The sequence below is a fragment of the Mirounga angustirostris genome, unplaced genomic scaffold (genome assembly GCF_029215605.1).
Source record: "Mirounga angustirostris isolate CCGP_5_RB_7025 unplaced genomic scaffold, mMirAng1.0.hap1 SCAF_8, whole genome shotgun sequence".
NCBI classification, from domain to species: Eukaryota; Metazoa; Chordata; class Mammalia; order Carnivora; family Phocidae; genus Mirounga; species Mirounga angustirostris.
In genome coordinates this window covers 109,824,674-109,842,145 of record NW_026991716.1, presented here as the reverse complement: position 1 = coordinate 109,842,145, position 17,472 = coordinate 109,824,674, and the positions used below count along the sequence as shown (strand labels likewise).

The 17,472-nt window shown below is 37.4% G+C and overlaps 1 long non-coding RNA gene across 1 annotated transcript in view; it reads right to left on the bottom strand.

Annotated features, from left to right (window-relative positions):
- LOC123836592 (uncharacterized) overlaps nucleotides 1–17,472 on the bottom strand; it is a 69,663-nt gene that overhangs the window by 39,237 nt on the left and 12,954 nt on the right. Inside the window, exons 3-4 of the long non-coding RNA XR_010413757.1 lie at nucleotides 13,765–14,947; nucleotides 5,402–5,570 (exon numbers count right to left, since the gene is read on the bottom strand). This is a non-coding gene — a long non-coding RNA (uncharacterized LOC123836592). The remainder of the gene's footprint in view (nucleotides 1–5,401; nucleotides 5,571–13,764; nucleotides 14,948–17,472) is intronic.

The window sequence follows — 17,472 nt, the reverse complement described above, 5'->3', positions numbered from 1 at the left end:
ATTATGACCATGTAACAACACTGTGTATTAATCTGAAGGGAATAAAGGGAATAGAGAGCCCTTGGAGACCTAAATAAATGACACAGTATAGATCTGACACCACAGTCAGATCTGACATCTCTTTCAACAGGGAATAATTGATGCTGTAGAAGTTTCTAAAGTTTCTGTTATTAATATATATAAGACATAAATCTAATTGGTCAAACCTGGTTCTTATGCCTGTATTGTAGATACAAAGAAATTTGTGGGTGTGAGTTTTCTGGCTTCTACCTTAGGAAGGCAGGACTCATAAGGGCCATATCTGTAGAAAATATCATTGTCACAATAGCCAAAGCTATTTGATCGAAGGATGTATTCTAGAACGAAACTGGGGTAGTGTAAACCTTGACAGTTGGGTATTTTCCTTTCTTTTTGTAATGCAGGTGCCTGGTTTAAGCTTTGTTAGCTGAGGCATCCACTTGAAAGATGTATCCACTTCAAAGATGGCTATCCCAAATAAACACATTGCTAACCATACAACTAGATAATGAGTCAGGCCACCTACCCACCCTGAGCCTCCTTTATTTTAGAGACCTTGGTTGATCTCAATAACTAACCACTTGGGCCACTTGTTTTTTTTTTTTTCACTTCCCATGCTTTAAATTCCCACTCTTATGTTTTAAATTCACCAAATAAAGAGTGAACTTGTGAAACTCTAGGCCTCCACCCAGAACCCCAGGCCCATCCCGTACATCTTCTCTCCCTCTCCCTCACTGTGTAACCCTAGGTGTGCCATGTATTTTTCAGGACTTGCAAGTCCTGATCTCTTTTTCAAAGTTTCATGATGGTTATTGCTGAAAGAGTTTTGCAGTCATGATGAGAACCACAGGACTGGTCCAGCCAGAACACAGTTTATTATTAGGCTGAGCCTGGCACAAAACAGTTGGCACAGTCAGCAGGACTGCATGCTTGCCCTTGCAATTAACTGAGAGGAATATCCTTTACCTGCAGCTTGCTTACTAACCACCTAACTCAAGTGGGTATCACCATCTGGGAAAGGACCACCTCTTGCTGGGAGCCTGTCATGCTTATGCACTTTGTCATGTTGCCTTTGTTGTATTATCTGCTCAAAGGGTTGATGGCCATAGTAACCCAGCAATTTCCCCCAGAGCAGTGTGATATATGCTACATGGTCTAATGAGACTATTAGACCACTAATTAGAAAAGCTTTAATTGATGATTAATTAAATGTGCATGAGAGTCTTCCATGCTTCAAAGCCAAGGACAGCTAAGGAGGGTAGACTGGATTGCTAGTCTGGTGTCACCACCAATGAAAAGGCTCATTTCCTCCAAGATACCAGAGCTCCTCAATTCCCTCCACTTTCCTTTGAAAGGGGCAGAGCTAAGCAACATGCCTCAAGAAGCATCCCAGCCACCAAGGGAAAAGCTGGCAGGATTATTGAGGATCTCCAGGGGAGAAGAAGGAAATGGAAAGGCAAAGGGCCCTAGGGCAATACTTGTACCGGCCCCCGCCACCCTTTCCTCACTTGGATATGTAATGCCTGGCACTGTGCCCATCCTTCTATCACAGTCACTGCTAAGGCTCACAATGCATGGAAGACAATAAGATGAGAGCCATCTCTTGTGGCACAAAATTGGCACAGTCCAATGGCACATTTCCATGACCACAGTGACCCAAAGGACACATTCTTCATTTCTAACTCCAGAAAGACCCCATCTGGCCCTGAGTCTAGAAAACTATTTTCACAGACTGTTCCTCCTAATTACAGGGCAGCACTATTACATTTTATGGGGACTGACGAAACCAACTGAGAGGCACTAAGACTCCTAGAGAAAACTCACATTCTTTTTCTCTCTCTTAAATATGTAAATCTTATCAAGTCTTCGAAATGTCAACATCCCAGGAGCAAACTAAAACACTGCCCTCAATCTCCTGAGACTAAAGAGAGAAAAGGGGGGTGGGAAGAGGCCTGTTAAAATACAAACGGCTGTAAATGCTCTAGTCTAGACTCCTTAAGATTATTGGTCAGGGGCAGGGGCATCTGGGTGGCTCAGTGGTTAAGCTTTCTGCCTTTGGTTCAGGTAATGATCTCAGGGTCCTGGGACAGAGCCCTGGGTTGGGCTCCCTGTGCCTCTGTTTCTCCCTTCCCTTTGTCCTCCCCCCACTCTCGTTCTCTCTCCTTCTCCCAGAGAAATAAATAAAATCTTTTTTTTTTTTAAAGATTAGTTGTCAAGGACAGATACAAAAGTCTTCTCCACAGATATTTCTTAAAAGCTTAGCCATTGGAGCAGGTAACCTTAACTTGTTCCATCTGCCAGAGACAAAATTTCAATTCAACTGCTATTTATAAACTAGTGAATTTTATGTCGTTATACCTCATTCCTGGCTAAAATTTGGAGGTGAAAGCTAGGTCTCTGTGTCTGTCTGTGTGTTTATGTATGTCTGTAGATGTATGTTATATATATGTGCCTTTTTTTCCCCCCTTCTCTACCTCTGGATGGTATTGCCAAAACGAATTTATGAAAAAGCTCTATTTAATTGGCTTAAAGAAAAATAAGCACTTATCAAATTAAATATTTCTAAACTCTCAGACATATAATAGAAACTAATCCAAATGTGTTTCGTGTTCATGTGATTCTAGATAATCTTTGGTAAATAAAAGCTAGTTTAAGTTTGTTAGTTTAATTAAAGTAAGCATGTCTTCAGAGTTAAAAGCATTAAATATAATGCAGACATACAACTTTTATTCTATCTGGGTTTATTAGTCAAATAAACTCATTGCTACCTGTTATAAAATTCTGGCTAGCTATGTTAATGTCTCATAAAAATTTTCATAAGTAACCCAGATAGGATTTTAGGAACAAGTAAATAAATGTAAGTGTGATAAATGTTTTTAAGTGAAATTTTCAACAATTATGTTTTATGATACATCTACTTAAATTGTTTCCCAAACCTTTTTGGTGATTTACATCCTTAGAGTTCTGCTGGGTTAAATTAACTGATAGGGTACCTGGGTGGCTCAGTTGGTTAAGCGACTGCCTTCGGCTCAGGTCATGATCCTGGAGTCCCTGGATCAAGTCCCACATCGGGCTCCCTGCTCAGCGGGGAGTCTGCTTCTCCCTCTGACCCTCTTCCTTCTCAAGCTCTCTCTCATTCTCTCTCTCAAATAAATAAATAATCTTTAAAAAAAATTAACTGATAAAAACTTACTACCTAGATGATCTCTAAATAAGATAAAATATTGAAACAGTTATTGTCAAACAAGTCTAACTTGACCTCTTACTACTGAGGGAATAAAGATATTTGGGTCTGACAGTAATAATATCTATGCCATCTTGACAAACTGTGCTATGAAGAAATGTACATTTCTGGAAATTGTGAAATGTATTCATAAATTTGCCAATCTAAAGAGTGCTGGTGTGACAGGTTACAGTTGCTTACTGTGGTGGCGAAGGTCAGGCTGCCCCAAGAGGGGCCACTATGACAAAAGTCAAATCGACTCTTAGTCCAGCTAGAAGGACTTTGAAGAGCAGAGGAAATTCTTCCTCCTCAACAGTTATTTTAAATAAATTTACTTAAGAGATGTAAGAAGGCCACTGAGACCTTCTTTTGTCCCCCTGAAAGCAGGAAATATATCTCCCATGTAAAAGGTATCCTCTCTAGACTAAGAAGTAAAAAGACATCCTTATCACCAGAGATAGAGACTTTAAAGTTGAGAAAGCTTTAAAAACAAACCTTGTTACATATTTTTAATCTACTACATCAGCCCAGATTCCACTTAAAATTTCTTACTAATTAAAGCTCCCAAACACCTGTTTTCGTTATCCTATAAATTCCTCACAAATCTATTGTCTCTTTGTCTGAAATGTATAAAACTGTCTGCCTTGGTCCAATTTCATTATTGGGTCCAATTCGTTATTGGGCCTCTGTGCTCCTGTTACTAATAAAATGTAAAAGGTTTTTATTTATCTTTAAAGTACTCTGCCTCAAAAACAAAGATTCTGTTTTATCAAAATAATTTTTGTGCATCACTGTCTTTATCAGGTTTACTTATGAAAACTGAGTTTTCCCTATTAAGAGCTAAAGTTTTTTGTTTGTTTTTTTTTACAAACCTCCTTTGTTTTACAGATCTCGGCTGATTTCAGGAACTATCCATCTAGGCCACTTGTTTTTCCCTTCTCATGCTTTAAATTCTCCACTCTTAATTTTTATTTTCACCAATAAAGAGTGAGTCAGTGAAACCCTAGTCTTCCACCCTTGATGACTGTAAAACCAGAACCCCAGGCATGTGCACTCTCTCTTTCTCTCTATCTCTTTCTCTCTCTCTCTCTCCCCACCAAAAACCTCACTGTGTGACCCAGGTATGCCATGTGCTTTCCAGGATTTATGAGTAATAAACTTTTGTTTCCCCAAAGTTTCCTGATGGTTATTGTTGACGGGCATCTCACAACAGTAGTAAGAAACACAGGCCTGGTCCAGCCACACATTGGTTATTGATAGGCTGGGACCAACACCGGACAATTGGTCAATCAGAAGAGGGGAGAGGATCCTGGGAGTTAGTTCAGCTGAATGCTTTAAATGGCAGGGAATATCTGGATAAAAGGTCAGTGGTCTCCTACTACTGGATCCCTGGATCTGCCTTCTTCCCTCCTTTCTTGTATTCTGATTTTTTTCTTTTGATTTTCTGAGATATGTTCATTGTCTTCCAACAGATTCCCTGGTTTGCTTTTGCTAGTCACAATTGGTTCCTACTGCTCCCAACCAAAAGAATTCTATGAATGATATTACAATTGAGATAACTTGAAGTGAAATAAAAGCACATTCCTTGGAGAATGCATGGAGGAATTAACATTCTGTTTTTCAGTGAAAGCTTGAACCAGTCACGGTGTACTACTCCATCAGAGCACCTAACCACACACAATATTTTAATTGTTTCACTATCAGATCCCCCACAAGACTGTAAGCTTTATGAAGAAATGAAACATTACTGATTTGCACACTAATGAACCCCATGTACTTAGCACAAGGCCTGACATTTAGGAGTTGTGCCAATATTATTGAGTAAAGCAGTTAATGAGATAGACATCTTGTCATCCTTACCATGTTACATTGGCAATTTTGGCTAAGTTCATTTTGTATTAGTACCACATAACTAATATTTTATCTTTATTTATTATAGGGCTTCCATTTATATTGTCTTAACAATTTTCTTCTACTAAACCTTAAACCTAAGTAAATTCCTTTGTTTTATAAGGGTAAATTCATTCTGAACCCATATTGTGAGCATAAGATGGTGGCTTTCCTCAGAAGCTGAGTTTTAAACATGAAAAATTAAGAAAATAAAGTATAGACTAACAAAAAACAAATAATGTAACTTGGAAGGAACTACAAACAGCTTACCCGACAAATTATTCCTTCTGGTCTATTCCTTTATGTGAGAAAGAGGGAAGAAGCCTTTCCATCTGAAGCTCTTGGTCAGTGGAAAATCAGTCTTCTTTTGAAAGGCATCTGGTGTAGCAAATGCAGTTTGCAAAGCATTTGAATCAGTAATCTCACATCATGGGCTTGGCTGAAAGGCATGACCAAGGTTATTGTCTGGTGAGTGGTTTGGATCTGTATTAAAACAGCTGTGGATTGACTGGATCCTGCCTTGCCTATGCATAAATGTCTCTTTCCTTCCAAGATATAACATGTGTAAACATCTGAGCTAAGGATAAGGGTTATGAAAGAGTTCTAGTCAAAGTCCCCTCCCTAGCCAAACTAACAGACAAAACTCACAGGTGTCTGTACGTGGCCCTAATTCTTTGTTTTTCTAGGTCATAGTGCCCCACATTCTCAGAGAATAGAGCACAAGTACAAAATAGATTCTTCTCTAGCCAGACCACAACCCACATCCCAGACAAGCACCGGATAGAGTCCCTTGAGAAACCTGTTACCTTCTGCTCTACCTGGCCAAGAGTCCACCTCGTCACCACACGCCCTCGCCATGGGCACAGCTGCAACTCTCTGACATCCTTACAGCCCCTTTAAAGGCCCAGCCTGACGAAACTCAGGGCCAACATCTCTCTCTTTTTTTTTTTTTTTAAGATTTTTATTTATTTATTTGACAGAGAGAGAGAGACACAGCGAGAGAGGGAACACAAGCAGGGGGAGTGGGGGAGGGAGAAGCAGGCTCTCGCTGAGCAGAGAGCCCAACGCAGGACTCTGTCCAAGGATCCTGGGATCATGACCTGAGCGGAAGGCAGACGACTGAGCCACCCAGGTGCCCCACCAACCATTTCCTATGTGACATTTTCTATTATTTATTTAATGTGTATTTATACATAATGCTTTCTATCTGCAGATCACTATGCTTTGTGCTTTACATTGGTGAGTTGAAGTAGCCCTCAGGGTATTTGCTGATCTGAGTTGTCTAGAGGCTCAGGTTTTAAGGACAGAACAGAAAAAACAAATAAGGCCTGGAAGCATTCCGGGTAGAGTTAAAATTGAGTCCAGCTCTCCCACCCCCACAAAAAGCTGTGGTCTTTGGAGGCCTATGCCTTCTGTAAAATGATAAATAAGGTAAAATCTGTACATTCAGAAATTGTATCTGACTTAATTTGTGCTGTGAGTGAGGAAAAATTCTCCCTTGAGAATTCGTAAACACAGGCATGATTTGGGGAGCTTTAGGGACTTAATTTAAACTACTTGTATGGCATGGGAAGTGCCAAACTGAGAAATAAATTTGCGGCTGTCCTCATTGGCAGAATTCTGGGTACCTGGCAGAACATTGTCATTAAAGGATTTACACTTAATCTAAGCTCTCAGAAGTCTAAAAGTCAAGCAGATAAAATCAGGCCAAACATGACCTCACATATCAGAATTATGAAAGTCACAAAATTAAAATGTTTAAATGCTTAAAGAAGTAGAAATAAAAATGAATCAATTAACCAGATATTTTGCTTCCAAATATTGGTAAACAAATAGAAGTTGTAGAAAAAAATGCAATGATTGAATTTAAACATTCAATGTGCTTTAAATAATGGACTACATGTAGCTTATAAGAAAATTGGGGAACTGGAAGACAGATCCAAATTAACTTCCTAAAAAATTGCACACAAAAATAAAGAACAAATATGAGCCAGATTAAGACACATGAAGGATAAAATGAGAAAAAATACATGTATGTATATTCACATACATACGTGTGTGTGTACATATATAATATACATATACACACACATATATGTATGTATTTATATGGTGTTCCAGAAGAAAGAAACAAATAGAAAAAAGTAGAGGCAATATTTCAAAAGATAATAGTTAATAAATGTTTAAAATTAATTTATAATTAATAAAGGATAAATCCTCATTATCAGAATAAACAAGGGAAAATTCTTCCACAACATATCATAGGAAAAATAAAGAAAAGCAAAGACAAAGAGATGATATTAAAAGCAGTCAGAAGAAAAAGATTACCTACAAAGAAATAATTAGATTCACTACAGACTTCTCAATCTCAACAATGGAAACCAGAACATTTCAAAGTACTAATACAGGTTGATTTCAACCTATCATTATATACACAGATAAATTATTATTCAGGGATATGAACAAAATAAAAACATATTAGAACAACAACAAAAATAGACTCATTCTCCTCCAATAAACTCTCAATAAAGGAAATTCCAAAGTATATTTCAAAAAAGAGAAAACAGTCCCAGAAAAATGAGAAGGAATAATGATGAAGAAATTGATAAAAATAAAGAAGAGGATAAATTTTTCTTAAGAATTTGCATAAAACAATAATATTAATGTCTACCTCTGGGAGCAAGAAAAGAAGATCTAACAAAAAATAGTGGACAATTACATAGTAAGATGGAATTAATCAGAACTATGTGTAATATTTATTATAATTTTCAAAGGAAAAACCAAGAGAAATAGAATTTATAATTTCCAAGTCAGTGTGAGGGGCATGGAGAGACAGTAGAAGTGTTTTTAAAAACTACAGTAATCCAAAAGAAATTCAGAATGGTGAAAAAAGAGAAACATAAAAATCAAGATATACAGAAAGGAGAAAATAGGAAAAATTTAATATGAAAACTAGTTAAGGACAGAACAAGAAAGGAAATCTTCTGGCCTTTCCTGAGTCATAGATGCAAAAATCACTGTAGAAGTATCAGGAAACTGGGGCACCTGGGTGGCTCAGTGGGTTAAGCGGCTGCCTTTAGCTTGGGTCATGATCCCAAGGTCCTGGGATCAAGCCCCTTGTCTGGCTCCTTGCTCAGCAGGGAGTCTGCTTCTCCCTCTCCACCTGCTTGTGTGTTCTCTCTCTCTCTCTCTCAAATAAATAAAATCTTTTTTTTTTTTCCAAAGTTAGAACAGGGTGATTTTATTTTTCGGATTCAGGCTAATAATTAACTTAATAGTAACTACCAACACAACAGTAATAGATACCACTTTTAGAGCCAAAACAATATTCTAAGCATTAACCTGAACATGTACATGTGCACATACACATGCATACATGCACACATACATATACACGCACACTCATGTAAACCTCCCAACAAATACATGAAGCAGGTACTGTTGTTTTTTCTATCTTACAGATGAGGTTACTAAGACACAAATGAGTTAAGAGACTTGCCCAAGTTTACACAGCTGTCAGAGGCAGGGTTCACATCAGTTACTCTGGCTGTAGTGTCTTCCCCATTCATCTTTAGTTTAAAATTGCTCTATAATAATTTTTCCTTTATCCTGAGAAACATGCTTCAGTGAATATTTTCAAGACAGAAGTGCCATTACATCTGGCATTAAATATAATTTAATCTCGCAGTCTCGAAAACCTTTGAGCCTTTCATATGGCAGCTTCCATTTCTGTTGTTAAGACCCACTCCTAAAACCACCAATACGTATATGCCCTTTGACCCAGCAAACCTATTTCTACAAATACATCCTGAGAATAATATCTTTCTGTTATGCTATTCAAAGAATTGCTTATAATAGCAAATAATCATAAAAATCTATAATTGCATAGAACGGTAAGAAATAGGTTAATAATTTCAGTTATAGTCATGTCATAGAATACTAGGCAGCCATTACAAATACCTTCTAAAGCATACTTAATGAAATGTGAAATTCAAACAAATAAATAAAATCTTAAAAAAAAAAGAAGTACCAGGAAACTGAATTAATGATGCATTTAAAAAGTATTCATCATGATCAAATTGGATTAATCTCAGGCAGGAATGCAAGAACACTTTAGCATTTGAAAGTTTACTATGAGTTCAGCATGTTAATATATTGAAGGAGAAAAGTTGTCTGATCATCTCATTAAATGGAGAAGAAAGCATTAGTAAAATTCGGCATTTACTATCACAATTCATAGCAACTTAGGAATAGGAGAAAACTTCTTTACTCGTAAAAGGAATCTACCATAAACTTACGGAAATTTACCACACCTGCTAGCGAAATGTCTGGTTAAATCACATTAAGATAGATCAGGGTTGAGACAACAATGCTCACTATCATCAGCGTATTGAATAACATAAAGAAAACCATAGGAATCAAAGAAAGAGAGACAAAATTAACCAAATCATCGTGTTTGAAAATAATGTTTGTATAAAGAAAAGAATCCATAGAAAAGTATCTGATTTAATCAGATAAAAGCACAGTAACTGGATACGAAATTATATATATATATATATATTTATATATATATATCTCCATTAAAAAGACATATAGCATTCATAACACTGAAAAAATAAAAATACCAAAGAGAAATAAATATAATAAAATGAATTTTAAAAAAAACCTAATAAAATGAATGTATAACCTTAGTGGAGAAAATAAGAACACTTTATTGGAAGATATTAAAGAAATAGATCAAGTACATGCAGAAGAGACTCTGATACAGTAAAAATGTTTATTTTATTTTCAAGTAAACTCTACCCCCAACATGGGGCTTGAACTCACGACCCTGAGATCAAGAGTTGCATGCTCTACCGACTGAGCGGGCCAGGCATTCCAGTAAAGATGTTTATTATCATATCTTAACCTATACATTTAGTGAACTCCTTTCAAAATCATATCCAAGTTTGTTATGCAACTTGACAAAATGGCTTGAAAATGTATATACAGCAGCTAATGGCCAAGAACAGCTACAACAAATTTGAAAAAGAACAGGATTGAAGGATTTGCCCAAATATAAACAATGCTTATTATAAAACAATAATAATTGAAATATTCTGTGGGCTCAGAAGGAAACAAAAGACCAGAGGAACAGGATAGTAAGCCTAGAAACAGAACCACACATAAACAGAAAGTTCTTAAATGACAAATGTCATTTCTAATCGACAGAGACAATACGGACCATCTAATAAATGGTGCTATATAATTGGTTATAAATATGGAAAAATAAGCTATATCCATATGTCATACCATACACAAAAATCAGTATCATATTAGAACTCCTAAACATGATAAGGAAATGTGTAAGAATTATGACTTTGGGACAAAAAAAAAAAGAACAAATAAGGAAGTTTGGCTTATTTAAGGAGTTAAAAAATAAACCACATACAGGGACAAGATATCTGCAGCAGAAGAGGAGTCCAGCTCCTGGTTAAAACCCTATGTGTGATTTTTCAGGCCTGACAAAGGCTCTTCCCGACAGGCCTCATGGAGAAAACTGCCTTCCCCATACCAGATGTATGCAGAACTGTGCATCGTGGCCTCAGTGGCCTCCAAAGGGAGCTGCAGTTGAGCTCTCAGGCCCCGCTGGGTGGTGCTCTTTGAATATTTGCTTTCATTCCTAGTTCTCTGTATCTGAGGCCTTGGGTGGAGTTCTTCGGGTACCTCTGCTGAGACCACCTTGTCAGGGAGAGGAGGGGAAACCGAGAAGACACTTGTCTCCACCCTGCCTTGTACTTTGCTACTCCTAGCCCTTCCCCCTAAGCCTCTGCCCATCCTAGGTTCATAAAACTGATGGAGTCTTTTGTTTGGTTCTCCCTCCACGGGAAGACAACTCTCATGTCTAGGCTGATCTATCTGACCCTTAACTGATGCACCTTTCCACGGGGCAAAACAGAAGGGAAGTAAGGAGTCAGCGCTTTCTCTAGTTGTCACCTCTTGCTCATACCATGGCAGTAAGTCATTAAATGCCCATCTTTCTCATTTTGGGGTTCTTGTTTTAACTGGCTACTCTGATACATGATAGCTCAGCTCACTCTCATAGCTCTGTTGAGCTCCTGACAATACATAATTGATAAATGGTTAATACCCAGAATATAAAATGTTTTCCTACAAATCAATAAAAGAAAAAATTTAGGACATGGGGAAAGAATACAGATAGACTGTTCACAGAAAGGAGAAGAATGGGCCATAAGCACATCAAAGATGCTTAAATTTTTCACACCTATGAGATAGACAAAAGTTGGAATTTGATAATGTAAAGTGTTGGCAAGGATATGAATAAATAAGAACCCCAATATGCTGGTGGTTGAAGTGCAAATTTGTACTCTGACTTTGGAGGACAAGAATCCTAACTGGTACAAGGTACAACATATGCACCAACCCACATCATGAATCTTGTAAAAAGTGTACTCTCCGTTATGTGGCATTTTGGAGGAGTCATTTATGATTAATCAAAAGAAAACATGATAAATGCTAGGCTTGTGCTGCCAGGAAATTTTTTTTTAAAGATTTTATTTATCCATTTGTCAGAAAGAGAAAGAGAGAGAGAGCACAAGCAGGGGAAGTGGCAAGCACAAGGAGAAGCAGGCTCCCCACTGAGCAAGGAGCCTGATGCTGGACTCAATCCCAGGACCCTGGAATCATGACCTGAGCGGGAGGCAGATGCCCAACCCACCGAGCCACCCAGGCATCCCACTGCCAGGAAATCTTATCACTCCTTGTTTGTTTAGGTTTTATTTTATTTTTTCTCTTCCACGTAAGGCATTGTGGTCATCAGTTTAATTTGCTAGAAAACCCCATTAATGTTACTATGCTTAAACTTTGTTTAAATCTAAGTAGAGGTAATCAGAGATTTTTTATATTTTATTGTAATTTTAAAGAAACCTAAAATTATTGCTCAGAACTCTTTATCTTTTAATAAAGACCATCCTAAAATCATCTACATGTTTAGAGTCACCATTAGTTTTTTAAATTTATCATAAAGACATGCTTCTTAGATACGGATTTCAAATTTGTTCATCAATATATCACCTAACTTTTGGTGTTCCAGTTTTCAGAGTGTGGGAATGAGCATTACAAGTCTAATAAAAAATACTTTAATTCCTACTGAATAGAATGAAATTTGAGCTACAAAGAATCTATATCAGAGTTTTTTCTAATTTTTTTAATAAACACCTCAGATAGGTTTTTCATAAACAATATACTAGATGGATATAATTTTAAAAACAGAATTGATGATATAATTAGCAAGGAGGAAAGAATTCAAGGAAATTGCATTTAATAGGATGAAGGCAGTCATTTTTTTATTGATAAAATTTACAAGGAACAGCATGTGTGTTTATCAGTTAGGGAGTAATCTGAATGTATTAAAAATATTGCATCGAAATATATGATATCAAAACTATTTTTTTAAGATTTTATTTATTTATTTGACAGAAAGAGAGAGAGCACAAGCAGGGGATGGAGCAGAGGGAGAGGGAGAAACAGACTCTTCGCTGAGTAGGGAGCCCGATGTGGGACTCAATCCCGGGACCCTGAGATCATGACCTTAGTGGAAGGCAGATGCTTAACTAACTGAGCCACCCAGGGGCTGTCCCCAAAACAAACAAACAACAAAACCTCAAAACTATTTTAATTGAAAGGAAAACCACCCGAAACACTATATTAATGAAAATATAAACATACTTTTCAGTCCTTGATAGACAAAGTAGGCAGAAATTATACCTCTAGATAATCTTATGATATAATTAATAAAATTTATTAATTTCCACAAATTTGTACCCTATAAATGGTACAACTTATTTCTTAATAACAATGGAAAATTTACAAAAATTGATCATTGGGCCACAAAAGAAGTTTCAAATTACAAAAAATATTAATGGCATAGACCATATTCTCTGAATATAATGTAATAAAACCAATGTAATAATAAAAGTATGAACAGGGCACCTGGGTGGCTCAGTTGGTTAAGCGACTGCCTTCGGCTCAGGTCATGATCCTGGAGTCCCGGGATCGAGTCCCGCATCGGGCTCCCTGCTCAGCGGGGAGTCTGCTTCTCCCTCTGACCCTCCCCCCTCTCATGTGCTCTCTCTCATTCTCTCTCTCTCAAATAAATAAATAAAATCTTAAAAAAAAAAAAGTATGAACAAAAAAATCACTTAAAAATTTAAAACTCAGGGGGATTTCATCACATTTTCATCCAAGAAGAAATCATACTTGCACTTAAAAATTAAAGCAGTGATTCTTTATAAACATACATTCTTAAACCGCTAAATAAAAATTAAGCAAAATTAATTCGGTCATATACCAAAAGTAATACAGTTATTTTAAGTGGTTCTAATTAAGAAATACTAGAATAGTTTAATATCAGAATATATATTCATATAATTAACTCAATCAATAAGTCAAAGCCAAAAATATATAATTATCTCACTAGAAACCAAAACAAAATTCAATAAAGTTTAATATCCATTCCTGCTGAAAGTCTCTGCACAATTAAAAGTTATTTTTTGTCCATATTTATTAATATCTATATAGCATTCCCATTTCTGGTACTGGCAAATTATTTTATTGTAGACTACTCCTCTTACCAAGAACAGCTAGAAAGCTGATTAAAATTCCAAAGTGCATCAGATGCGTACTACAACAATACTGCTGAGTTATTTGGCTCTGAGCTAGGAGGTGAGCTCCTCTGAATTCCGTTCTGAATCCCACCTGGATACTCTTGCATGATGGTTCCAAGTGTTTCTATTCAAACAAGAGGAAATGGAAGGCATGTATTTCATTGAAATAAAGCAGTGCACACTTCTTTCCCTCCATCACTGTGCTCAAGAGAGGGGCAAGAAAAACGTTTACCCCATGATCTGAAGCCATTTGAGGATGCAAGAATAACCCAAGCCTGCCACACAGATCAGAAACAGATCACGTCACAAGTCCCATATGATGGAAATTAATATTCACTACTGTCAGAAGTACATTAAAAAACAAAACAAAACAAAACTACTTAAATAGTCCAGAAAAAACATCTGGAAAGTTTCCTCTGATCTGGCTAAAATGCACACTATATCCAAATTTCTTTCTTTTTTACCTTTAGGCATTGCTACATAAACCTGCCAGTGTTATTAATGCCTCTTCCTCTGTTATTCCTTGCTTTACTAAATATGGGAAGATCAGAGAAGCAGGTCCTTAAAAGAAGCAAGTGTTATTGCTTTTGAAGGAGGAACAGCTCATGTTTTCCCTTTTCTAATGCTTAGGGTGCTGCAGGCCTTCCACAGGGGAATATGTGCAAAAAAAAAAAAAAAAAAAAAGCTAGGTCTATTGAATGTTCAAAAAAACTAATCTATAGAACAGAAATATACTTTCCCCAAATCTTAGGAAATATTTGGTGCTAATAAAGAGCTCTCAAAATCTGTGTTGATAGTAGACTGAAATCTTCACACTGTTTAACTGTGTCCTTTGTCTTCCTAAACCATTTCAGTATGTAAAGTTTTTAAGTTATTTATGTTTTCCTCACATCATTGTCTTTCATGTCCAAAGGCCATAAGTAAGTTGGAAATGACAAGTGTAGATGAATTCAGAAGTTCTATATTTGTCATCTTCACACAGACTCTCTAATTGGTGGACCCAAATGTTGTTTGTACCCCTGCCCCCAACACACTGTAGGCTGTCCTTACCTGTGCTCCTTTTTCTCGCTCATGGTTCTGAGGCAAGGGGGACTGGTGCCTCTTTGTTTTCTCATAACAGTTCTGTACACTTCTTTCAGTGTACAGTACCCTGGCAAGTAACAGTTTTTAAATTTATTCTTTTTTTTCTTCTTTCTTCCTTCCTTCCCTCCCTTCCCTTTTCCCCTCCCTTCCCTTTTCCCTTCCCTTCCCTTTTCCCCTCCCTTCCCTTTTCCCCTCCCTTCCCTTTTCCCCTCCCTTCCCTTTTCCCCTCCCTTCCCTTTTCCCCTCCCTTCCCTTTTCCCTTCCCTTCCCTTCCCTTCCCTTCCCTTCCTTTCCCTTCCCTTCCTTTCCTTTCCTTTTCTCCCCTCCTGCCTGCCTGTCTGCCTGCCACTAACTACATCACCTAGGTCCAATGCTGAGCTTTTTCATTTTTCTTTGGTGTAAGTTCCTCAACATCAATGTTTAAATTCCACCCAAAAAAAAAAAAAAAAGATGAACATTGAAAATGGAGACACAACAGGGTTGTTTAGTGACCTCCGTATTGCTCCAGTATGTAATCTGAAAAGATTTGAAATTGAAAGCATGATAAACTCAGGCACATATTAAATTAGTATAAGTGTGTTCTTTATAAAACCTAACCACAAGTGAAAAATAGAAAATCTATAAGAAATTTGACAGTAACATACTGAGGAGATGGAAGTTTTTATGGTTAAGACCAAATGACCCCATAAAGATCAATTGAATATCCAAACCAATTTTTGAAAGGAATTTAATTTAATTTGATCTATGTTTATAGAAGGAAATACATGGTTTTTTTTATACATGAAGTTTGTAAATTAAGGAACGTGTAGTTGGTAAAATACAACAGAGTATACAGTATCATTAATTTAGAGTTGAATTGGAAAGATGGAGGGACAGGAAGAAAATCAAAAGGAAGAGGAAAAAATAGATAAACAAAGACAAAAAAAGGCAAGAGAGGGTAGGGAAAGAATGTGAGCAAGTAAGTTTGTTGAGCAGTCTAAATCAGGCACTTTATTGAGCTTTATTTATTTTTTTTAATTTAACTCATATAACCCTGAGAAGTGGCAGTAACTAGGCACTTTTATAGATATAAATGATCTTATGGGTAAACCTGAGAGTGGGCTCTGGATATGGATATTTCACCCTTCCCATCCTTCTGCCTTTGGGATCTGTCTGCCAGATACAGCCATTCTGCTTTTCTTGGCCTGGCAGAGTTTCAAGAAAAAGGCTCAGCCTCTGTGTGCAAAATGTGCTGTAGCTGGATCAGGAGAACCGTGTGATTCTAGGGTCTGTATCAGGAAGCCAGTGTTCAAATACCCCTAAGCCTCATCCTCCAAGGTAGGATTTTCATAATAAAGGAGATATTTGCTCTCTGTCTGCCCCCTTTGCTCTTTCCCTACCCCCTTCCTTCTCTCACTCCCCGTCTCTCGCCCACTTTCTCTCCTGCCCTCCTTCTCTCTCAGTTGATTCTGAAATGAGGCTGCAAAAAGAGGTGTTACATGCTCGGGGTCAGTTCACTACTGCAACAACACTGCATAAGAAGAACCACAAGATCTCAGTGGCATACAGCAATCAGTACTTATTGCACTCCTGGATCCTTGGTCAGATGGTGTGGCTCTGCTGTGTGGTCATTTTGAAGTCCAGGCAAAAGAGGCAGCAGCCACACTCAGGAAGCTCTCACCATAGTAGAATAGAAGAGCAAAAATTCAAAAAGGCAAACCCCTCCTTCTCCAGGGCATTTCAAGCTCCTGCCTGGTTTACATCTACTCTTACCACACTGGCCAAAGTAAAGGAGCTGGGAAAGGCATTGCTTTTGAATAAGTTTTTTAAGCAAATAGCAAAGCGGTGGGTACAGGGAGAAATAAAGAAGGTCAGTAATCCAATCTGCCACCCTCTAAAATCCTCAACAACTGCAGTCAAGAATGATAGAGACATGCAGGCAGCTCAGTAGGCATTGAGGGGTCCTGAAATTTTCCCTACTTCAGCTGTAGAGCTTCGTTTCCAATTCTCTGCATGAACCATACTACTGGATCCTTCCATGTCTTTGCATGTCCCCTTCCGTATCTGAAATGCCTTTTTCTCCACTCTTTAGCCTAGTAATATACTACTTCCCTTTAAGACTCAGACTCACAGGATCCCCCAATTTTAAGTGTTCTATGATTTCCTAACTTGGGATAATTTGTAATTATAAATCTAATTCCTTTACTACATTTGTAGTTCCTCAAGGCTAAGGACTGTACAAGTAAATCATGTTTTTGCCTGTATCTAGCATAGTGACTTTTTAGAAGAAAACAAAATGTGTAATCAAGAGTTTGTGAAATTACTAAATGCTCTTCATTTTGACTGTGGGCCTCAAAGTTGGTTAGTCTGGAAACTAGGGAATTTTGAAACAGCTTTTTTATTCATGTGACAAATATTTATTTGGTCCTCAAGATGCCCAGTTCTGTTGGGAGAAATAGCCATCAGGATAATACATGACCTTGGGGTACCTGGCTGGATCAGTCGGTAGAGCAGGTGACTTTTGATCTCAGGGTGGTGAATTTGAGCCCCATGCTGGGTGGAGAGATTACTTAAAAATAAAATCTTTTTTTTAAAAAAAAGGATATCACACAC